Consider the following 8,830-nt stretch of genomic DNA (forward strand, 5'->3'; position numbering starts at 1 on the left):
CTGTTCCCTAAAGGCTGCAACTAATTTTTCCTTTAAACCATTTATTCAGCAATTCAAGCACACAGAGATACATGCATGGACAGATAACCGCTGATGTATCGCAGCTAAATTGTTAGGAAATCAATTTCTTCTCTGTCCACTTTTTATCTCTGTGTCAAATATTTACCTGATAGGTATAATAAAGTACTTATCCTTAATTTATAGTGTCCACAGCATCTTATCTTAGTCTAGCTCATTTTTGTGTCCTACTAATCTTTGCTTTCTACATACTTACTACAAGTAGCAAATATGAGAGTGAAAAATTTTGAACCCCTAGCTGTTAAAAAAAAATACTCTCGATCTGCACTGCATCACAATTTCCTATCCTAGCTATGTTAACTACATAAGCATGGCTTTTCACCTCCATATGAAGCCTAAGTGAAATTGAGGCTTATTCCCAAATAATGGCAATTATGAGAGTGATAGGCTGATTTTTAAAAAAATATTTGGCAAATTATTAACTCCATTAATACTGCAGTTGGAAGTATCTAACTGAAAGATAAAACATGCCAGCAATTTTTTTTTTTTATCAACTTGGGACCCACGAGTACACTCACTGTAACAGTAGTACACCATGTGCTCTGTCGAGTTCTCTGTTTTGGCTAATATCAAATATTGCAAGTTTAAGCCCAGTTACTCTTTTTTTTTTCTCAAAGAAAATTCAAAATCTATACAACTGGATTTCTATATTTCTTTTAAGGATTACTTTAAAATAAATTAACTTATAATTAATTTTCTTTATTCCATACCACTGCATGCATCATTGGACTTAAATTATTTTTATCATCTCACATTCTCTTAGAACTACTGAAAACTAGAAATATGTGCACAGGACATGATCAATTTAATGCCCCACATAGAGTTCATTAGTAATGCAACATGAAAAGAAATGTACCTTGCTTCTTTGTTTAAGATTAGGGTAAATATTAAATATTAAAGACAAGGTCACAGGGAAGGTTAACGTCAGAAAATTATGACACATTTGAATAGCTCTCACCAAATTGTCTGTGTGTATGAGTTAAGTTAGATGAAAATATCTTGAAGAAGTTCTTTAAAAATGAGTATCAAAACAAAAAATAGTAAAGTCAAAGTCATAGGGAAGGTCAAGGTAAAACAAGAGGCCCATGGGCCACATCGCTCACCTGAGTAACTTTGGCCTTGCTGTTCTTTACCAGATTTCCCCCTTGTAATACCTATTGTGGCCCCGCCCTACCCGCGGGGGTCATGATTTGAACAATTTAGAATCTACACTACCCCAGGATGCTTCCACATAAGTATCAGCTATTGTGGTCCAGTGGTTCTTGAGAAGAAGATTTTTAAAGATTTTTCTTATATATTTCAATGTAAAACTTGGATTCCCTATTGTGGCCCCGCCCTATCCCCGAGGGTCATGATTTGTACAATTTAGAATCTACACTACACCAGGATGCTTCCACATAAGTTTCAGCTTTCCTGGCCCAGTGGTTCTTGAGAAGAAGATTTTTAAAGATTTTTCTTATATATTTCAATGTAAAACTTGGATTCCCTATTGTGGCCCCGCCCTGACCCCGGGGGTCATGATATGAACAATTTAGAATCTACACTACCCCAGGATGCTTCCACGTAAGTATCAGCTATTCTGGTCCAGTGGTTCTTGAGAAAAAGATTTTTAAAGATTTTTCTTATATATTTCAATGTAAAACTTGGATTCCCTATTGTGGCCCCGCCCTACCCCCGGGGGTTATGATTTGAACAATTTAGAATCTACACTACCCCAGGATGCTTCCACATAAGTATCAGCTATTCTGGTCCAGTGGTTCTTGAGAAGACTGAAGATTTTTAAAGATTTTTCTTATATATTTCAATGTAAAACTTGGATTCCCTATGGTGGTCCGGCCCTACCCCTGGGGGTCATGATTTTTTACAATTTAGAATCTACACTACCCCAGAATGCTTCCACATAAGTTTCAGCTATTCTGGTCCAGTGGTTCTTGAGAAGAAGATTTTTAAAGATTTTTCTTATATATTTCAATGTAAAACTTGGATTCCCTATGGTGGCCCCGTCCTACCCCCGGAGGTTATGATTTGAACAATTTAGAATCTACACTACCCCAGGATGCTTCCACAAAAGTTTCAGCTATTCTGGTCCAGTGGTTCTTGAGAAGAAGATTTTTAAAGATTTTTCTTATATAATTCAATGTAAAACTTGGATTCCCTATGGTGGTCCGGCCCTACCCCTGGGGGTCATGATTTGAACAATTTAGAATCTACACTACCCCAAGATGCTTCCACATAAGTTTCAGCTTTCCTGGCCCAGTGGTTCTTGAAAGAAAGATTTTTAAAGATTTTCCCTATATATTTCAATGTAAAACTTGGATTCCCTATTGTGGCCCCGCCCTACCCCGGGGGGTCATGATTTTTACAATTTAAAATTTACACTACCCCAGGATGCTTCCACAAAAGTTTCAGCTTTTTTGGCCCAGTGGTTCCTGAGAAGAAGATTTTTTAATGACCCCACCCTATTTTTGTCTTTTCTTGATTATCTCCCCTTGTAAGGGGACTTGGCCCTTTATTTTAATAATTTAAACTCCCCTTTACCCAAGGATACTTTGTACCAAGTTTGGTTAAAATTGGCCCAGTGGTTCTTGAGAAGAAGTTGAAAATGTGAAAAATTTACAGACGGACGGATGGACAAATGGACGGACGGATGACGGGTGATCAGAAAAGCTCACTTGAGCTTTCAGCTCAGGTGAGCTAAAAAAATGGACACAGTTGATAAGTTCTCACCAATATGTTTAAATAAAACATCTTTAATAGAAATAGTTTCTTTAAAAATAAGCTAAATGCAAAATGAAGAAATGTGAGGTCAAGGTCATGCATTTTTGACACAGTTGAATAGTCCTCACCAATATGTATCAGGATATGCGTTAATATAAAATATCTTGAATAGTAAACTGAGCCAAATGAATTAAAACAAGAGGCCCATGGGCCACATCGCTCACCTGAGCACATTGGCTAAGCAAAAGCACAAATTGGTTCAGTATTGAAAAGATTACCGGGGGTGGGGTGGGGGAGGAGGGGTTTGGGGGGGGGGGGGGGAGTTGTATTTTAAACTACCTGATGATGCTTACATGTCAACATAACAAATGGCTTTGTTGTACTTGAGAAGATTTTAACAACATTTTTCCACATATTTCTTTGTAAAAATTTGATCCCCAATTGTGGTTCCTCCTTATCCCAGGCGTCATCATTTGAACAAACTTGAATCTACACTACCTGAGGATGCTTCCATATCAAAATGACTAATCATGGCTTTGCAATTCTTCAGAAGAAGAAATTTTCCAATATATTTCTATTTAAGACTTTAATCCTCCATTGTGGCCCTACCCTACCCCCAGGGGTTATGATTTGAACAAACTTGAATCTACACAACCTGAGGATGCTTCCAGATAAACATGACCAATCAGGTCTTTGCTGTTCCTGGGAAGAAGATTTTTAAAGATTTTTCCTATATATTTCTATGTAAAACTTTGATATTCCATTGTGGCCCTGCCCTATCCCCAGGGGTCATGATTTGAACGAACTTGAATCTACACTACCTGAGGATGCTTCCATATAAATATGACTCATCATGGCTTTGCTGTTCTTGAGAAGAAGATTTCTAAGATTTTTCCTTTATATTTCTAAGTAAAACTTTAATCTTCCATTGTGGCCCCGCCCTATCCCCAGGGGTCATGATTTGAACAAACTTGAATCTACACTACCTGAGGAGGTTTCCATATAAATATGACTCACCATGGCTTTACTGTTCTTGAGAAGAAGATTTTTAAAGATTTTTCCTATATATTTCTATGTAAAACTTTGATCCTCCATTGTGGCCCCGCCCTACCCCCAGGGGTCATGATTTGAACAAATTTGAATCTACACTACCTGAGGATACCTCCATATAGATATGACTCACCATGGCTTTGCTGTTCCTAAGAAGAAGATTTTAAAAATTTTTCTTTTATATTTCTAAGTAAAACTTTGATCTTCCATTGTGGCCCCGCCCAACCCCCGGGGGTCATGATTTGAACAAACTTGAATCTACACTACCTGAGGATGTTTCCATATAAATATGACTCATCATGGCTTTTCTGTTCTTGAGAAGAAGATTCTTAAAGATTTTTCCTATATATTTCTATGTAAAACTTTGATCCTCCATTGTGGCCCCGCCCTACCCCCGGGGGTCATGATTTGAACAAACTTGAATCTACACTACCTGAGGATGCTTCCACATGAGTTTCATCTTTCCTGGCCCTGTGGTTCTTGAGAAGAAGATTTTTAAAAGATGCTATTAATTTTTCACTAATTCTTTATTATCTCCCCTTGAAAGAGGGCGTGGCCCTTCACTTGAACAAATTTGAATTCCCTTCACCCAAGGATACTTTGTGGCAAGTTTGGTTGAAATTGGCCCAGTGGTTCTTGAGAAGAAGTCGAAAATGTTAAAAGTTTACAGACAGACAGACAGACAGACGGACAGAAAGACAGACGGACGCCGGACAAAAAGTGATCAGAAAAGCTCACTTGAGCCTTCGGCTCAGGTGAGCTAACAAGATGGTAGGGTCTATGTCATAGTATATAGGTCAAAGTCAAAATAATTTAGCACAGTTGAATAGTTCTCACCAATATGTGATAGTATAAGTGTTTAGATAAAAATATCTTGATAGTTTCTTTGAAACTATGCTAATTTCAAAGTAAAATTGTAATGTCAAGGCCCATCTTCGCTAGCCAAGGGTTTCTGATTCACTACTCTACTCCCAAACGTACTGCCAAAAGTTTGGGACTTCTTCTTAAGTTGTGATTGGAGTGAATTGATATTGTTTAATCAATCAGCAAATACTTTTGTAAATAACAATATCTCCATTCGGGATCTTGACTCTTTCGTCTCGGGAATGAAAAACACAAGTAAACAACAATCCATAAGATAACTCGGCACTGCCATTTCTAAATAGCTATGGTGTCATCCATCTTTGCACTTAATGTCATTAGTAATCTATATCGCAGATACAGATTTGCACAATACATACCAAATAAACATAACTAATACCTGCTTATTAATCATTCTTTAAATATTTTTATTTTAAGATCGCTTTTTAATTCTGTCGATGATGCTATGGCAAGATTTGAGATCATGTGATGTAAACAATCCCGACTTTTTACAGCAGCATTGGCCAAGGGTTTATGAGAATAGTGGTGGATCAGAAGCCCTCGGCTAGCAAAGATGCGTCAAAGCTATATGAAAGATCAGGGTAAAAAAAATTGATGCAGTTGAAAAGCTCTCCCCAACATGTATCAGCATACTTGATAAATATATCTTGAAAAAATGATTTGAAACTGAGCTAACACAAATTTAATAATAGTAAGGTTATGGAGAAGGTCAAGGTAAAAAAAAATTGAAGCAATTGAATAGTTTGCAGTAATATGTATCAGCATATGAAGTTTGATATATATACATCTTTATCTTAAATAGTTTGAAACTAATTTGAAACTGAGCTAAATGCAATTCTAAGAAAAGTGAGATCAAAAGTAAGGTCAGGGTCAAAAATGTTTACAAGGTCAAAACATTTGATGCAGTTGAATAGCTCTCACAAATATGTATTCTGTATATAAATTTTGATAAAAATATCTTGAATAGATTTTTAGGGAATGAGCTAAATGCAATTTTATAAAAAGTAAAGGTCATAGGGAAGGTCAAATTAGAAAAGATTGGTGGAGTTAAAAAGCACTCACCAATATGTATTAATATATGTAGTTTGATAAAAATATCAGAATAGCTTCTTTCAAACTGAATGAAACGCAAAGGATCCATTCAAATTTCAAAAGAGAATTGACCTATAGGAGAAAACAATTTCCCAGAAAAGTTATTTATTTTAAAAATCAATGTTCATTAGTTATTTTCTACCACACATATGTCTAAATTTTTAAAATTTCATTTCTGCACATTAAATTTATCATTTACAATTTAAAATTAACCTTCAAATTGGCTAAAACAGCATTTTCTCTATTAAAACACTGATTTTTGTATGAATTTTGGCCTAAAACTCCTTCAGGACAGACCTGTCCCTAAATAAAATTATGATATTTTGATAGGTCATGATCTAAAGAATACAAGTAATTTCAAATAGGATTTTTTAGGGGCACCCCTTCCCTAGGGTAAAGATTCACCAAAAACCAAAAAATAAGGAAACCTATTTTTGACCTGGTTTATATTCATACCACCTATTTTCATTGCCAGAATAGCTTGAATGGTATCACCACTGATTATTAACACTGCAGGTACCTTTTTAGAGTTGTGGTTCAAATCCACCTGGAGCCACACTTTCATTGTTTAAATTCTCACCTTTTTAAACACTATTTTAATTTTTTTGTAGGGACATCAGTTGTCTATCTTTTATGCATGTTCATTCTTGACATAAAAGACATTAAAGAGAAAGCAAATTGCATATTCCAATGTACCTAAAACACAGTCAAGCAGAACTATACCTCAGTATAGCACACTTTCTTCAAGGACAAGAATAAGTCATTCTTTGTTACTTGATACAGGTCACATAATTTATGTCTGCAGTGAGCTGCAGTGGATTTCTATTGTATAATTTAGGTGTTCCTTAGAATTTTATCAATTAAGTGAATTTCCTTTCATTCCATCTATACTACTAGTACTTGTCTGGGTTATTGAGCTGTAAGTATAGGTATTCCTTGTATTATTTGAACTTAATATATTTACAATTGCATTTATTTTTGTCATCAATGTTATAACTTCAGATCTCAAATTTTGAAGCAGTATGGCTACATATCAGTAACTGCATTTAATTCGTATACATCAATAGCATGTTTTTATGATTTCCCTGGAAAGGTGGTGTAAAAAAACTCACATCAAGAAGAAAATGAAGACTATTGACATTACTATTACACTGAAAAGTGAAAAAAATATCAAATAACATTTCCAGATAACAATCTCAAAATGCATCGACAATATCAGTATCATGCTACAATGTACATTACTTAATGTTTATGAAAAGATTTCCCCTATCTCTACATTGATCTCAAAATGCATCAGCAATATCGATATCATGCTACATAGTTAATGTTTATGAAAAGGTTCCCCTATCTCTACAATTTATTACATGCATTGGCCAGAATTAAAATTATGTATGAGAAATGAATTAGTTCATGTATGCAGCCTAAAGTCATTGACCCATGGAAATTGAGAAGCTTTTTGTAAAGACTAAAACCAATTCTTGTCCAATAGGTCAGTGCTTTTCAGTGATCCTTTAAGAAAAGTGAGGTCAAAATCAAATGAAAGGTCAAGATCAAATAATTTTGATACAGTTGAATAGTTCTCTCTAATATATATCAGCAAATGAAAGTTTGACAAAAGTATCCTGAATATTACAGTTCCTTTGAAACTGAGCTAAACTCAGATTTAAGGCTAGATGTGTTGTAACACCACCAATGCCCCCGCAGGCAGCCAAAATTAAGTTCAAGAGGGATAACTCAAGTCAAAAATCATTGGACCATGGCCAAATTCGAACTTGACCTGCACATTGCTATGACATATCATTATGTCAATTTGAGTTGAATGTGTGCAACTGTTGCCGAGATAATGAATGGAAAGTCAATGATGATGGAATGACAGAATGATAGAACAGGGTAACACTATATGTCCCCGGCCATTTTATGGTGGGGGTATAAAAAGTGAGGTCAAGGAAGGGAAGGTCAAAGTCAAAATATTTTGATATAGTTAAATAGCTCTTACAAAAATGTATCAGCAAAAGTAAGAAATTTGATAAACTAGAAATATGTCCATAGGACATGAATGCCCCGCCAAAGGTATATTAGTAATGCAACATGAAAATTTGTATTAGTGTATGAAATTTGATGAGAATATCTTGAATAGTTTCTTTGAAATTGAAATTGAAATCTAAAAAGTTGGATATAGATAGTAAATTCTCGTCAAATTATGTAAAAGTGCATACACTTACAAAAATATATCTTAAATGGTTTCTTTAAAATTAAGCAAAATGCAAATCTAAGAAAAGTGAGGTCAAGGTCACAGGAAAATTCAAGGTCAAATGTTTTTGATACAGTTGAATACTTCTCACAAATATGTATCAGCATATTTATGTTTGATAAAAATATTTAGAATGGTTTATTTAAAACTGAGCTAAACACTAATTTAAAATACATGAAGTTAAGGTCAAAGGAAAGGTCAAGGTCAAAAAATGTTGATGCAGTTGAAAAGGTTACATTAGTATGTATAAGCATATGAAGTTTGATAAAAAAAATTATGAATGTTTTCTTTAAAACTGAGTTAAACACAAATTGAGAAAAGTGAGGTCAAGGTCAAAAGAAATGTCAAGATCAAAAAATATTGATCCAGTTGAAGCTTACATCAGTACGTATCAGCATATGAAGTTTGACACTAATTAAAGAAAAGTGAGGTCAAGGTCAAAGGAATGGTCAAGGTCAAAAAAAGTTGATGCAGTTGAATAGCTCTCATCAGTATGTATCAACATATGAAGTTTGATAAAAATATCTTGAATGATTTCATTAAAACTGAGCTAAACACTAATTTAAGAAAAGTGAGGTCAAGGTCAAAGGAATGGTAAAGGTCAAAAAATGTTGATGCAGTTGAATAGCCTACATCAGTATGTATCAACATATGAAGTTTGATTACACTCTCTTGAATGGTATCTTTAAAACTGAGCTAAACACTAATTTAAGAAAAGTGAGGTCAAGGTCAAATGAAAGGTCAAGGTCAAAAATGTTG

This window comes from Saccostrea echinata, unplaced genomic scaffold (assembly GCF_033153115.1).
Source record: "Saccostrea echinata isolate AGI-Se365-2 ecotype Australia unplaced genomic scaffold, CSIRO_AGI_Sech_v1 ptg000030l, whole genome shotgun sequence".
NCBI classification, from domain to species: Eukaryota; Metazoa; Mollusca; class Bivalvia; order Ostreida; family Ostreidae; genus Saccostrea; species Saccostrea echinata.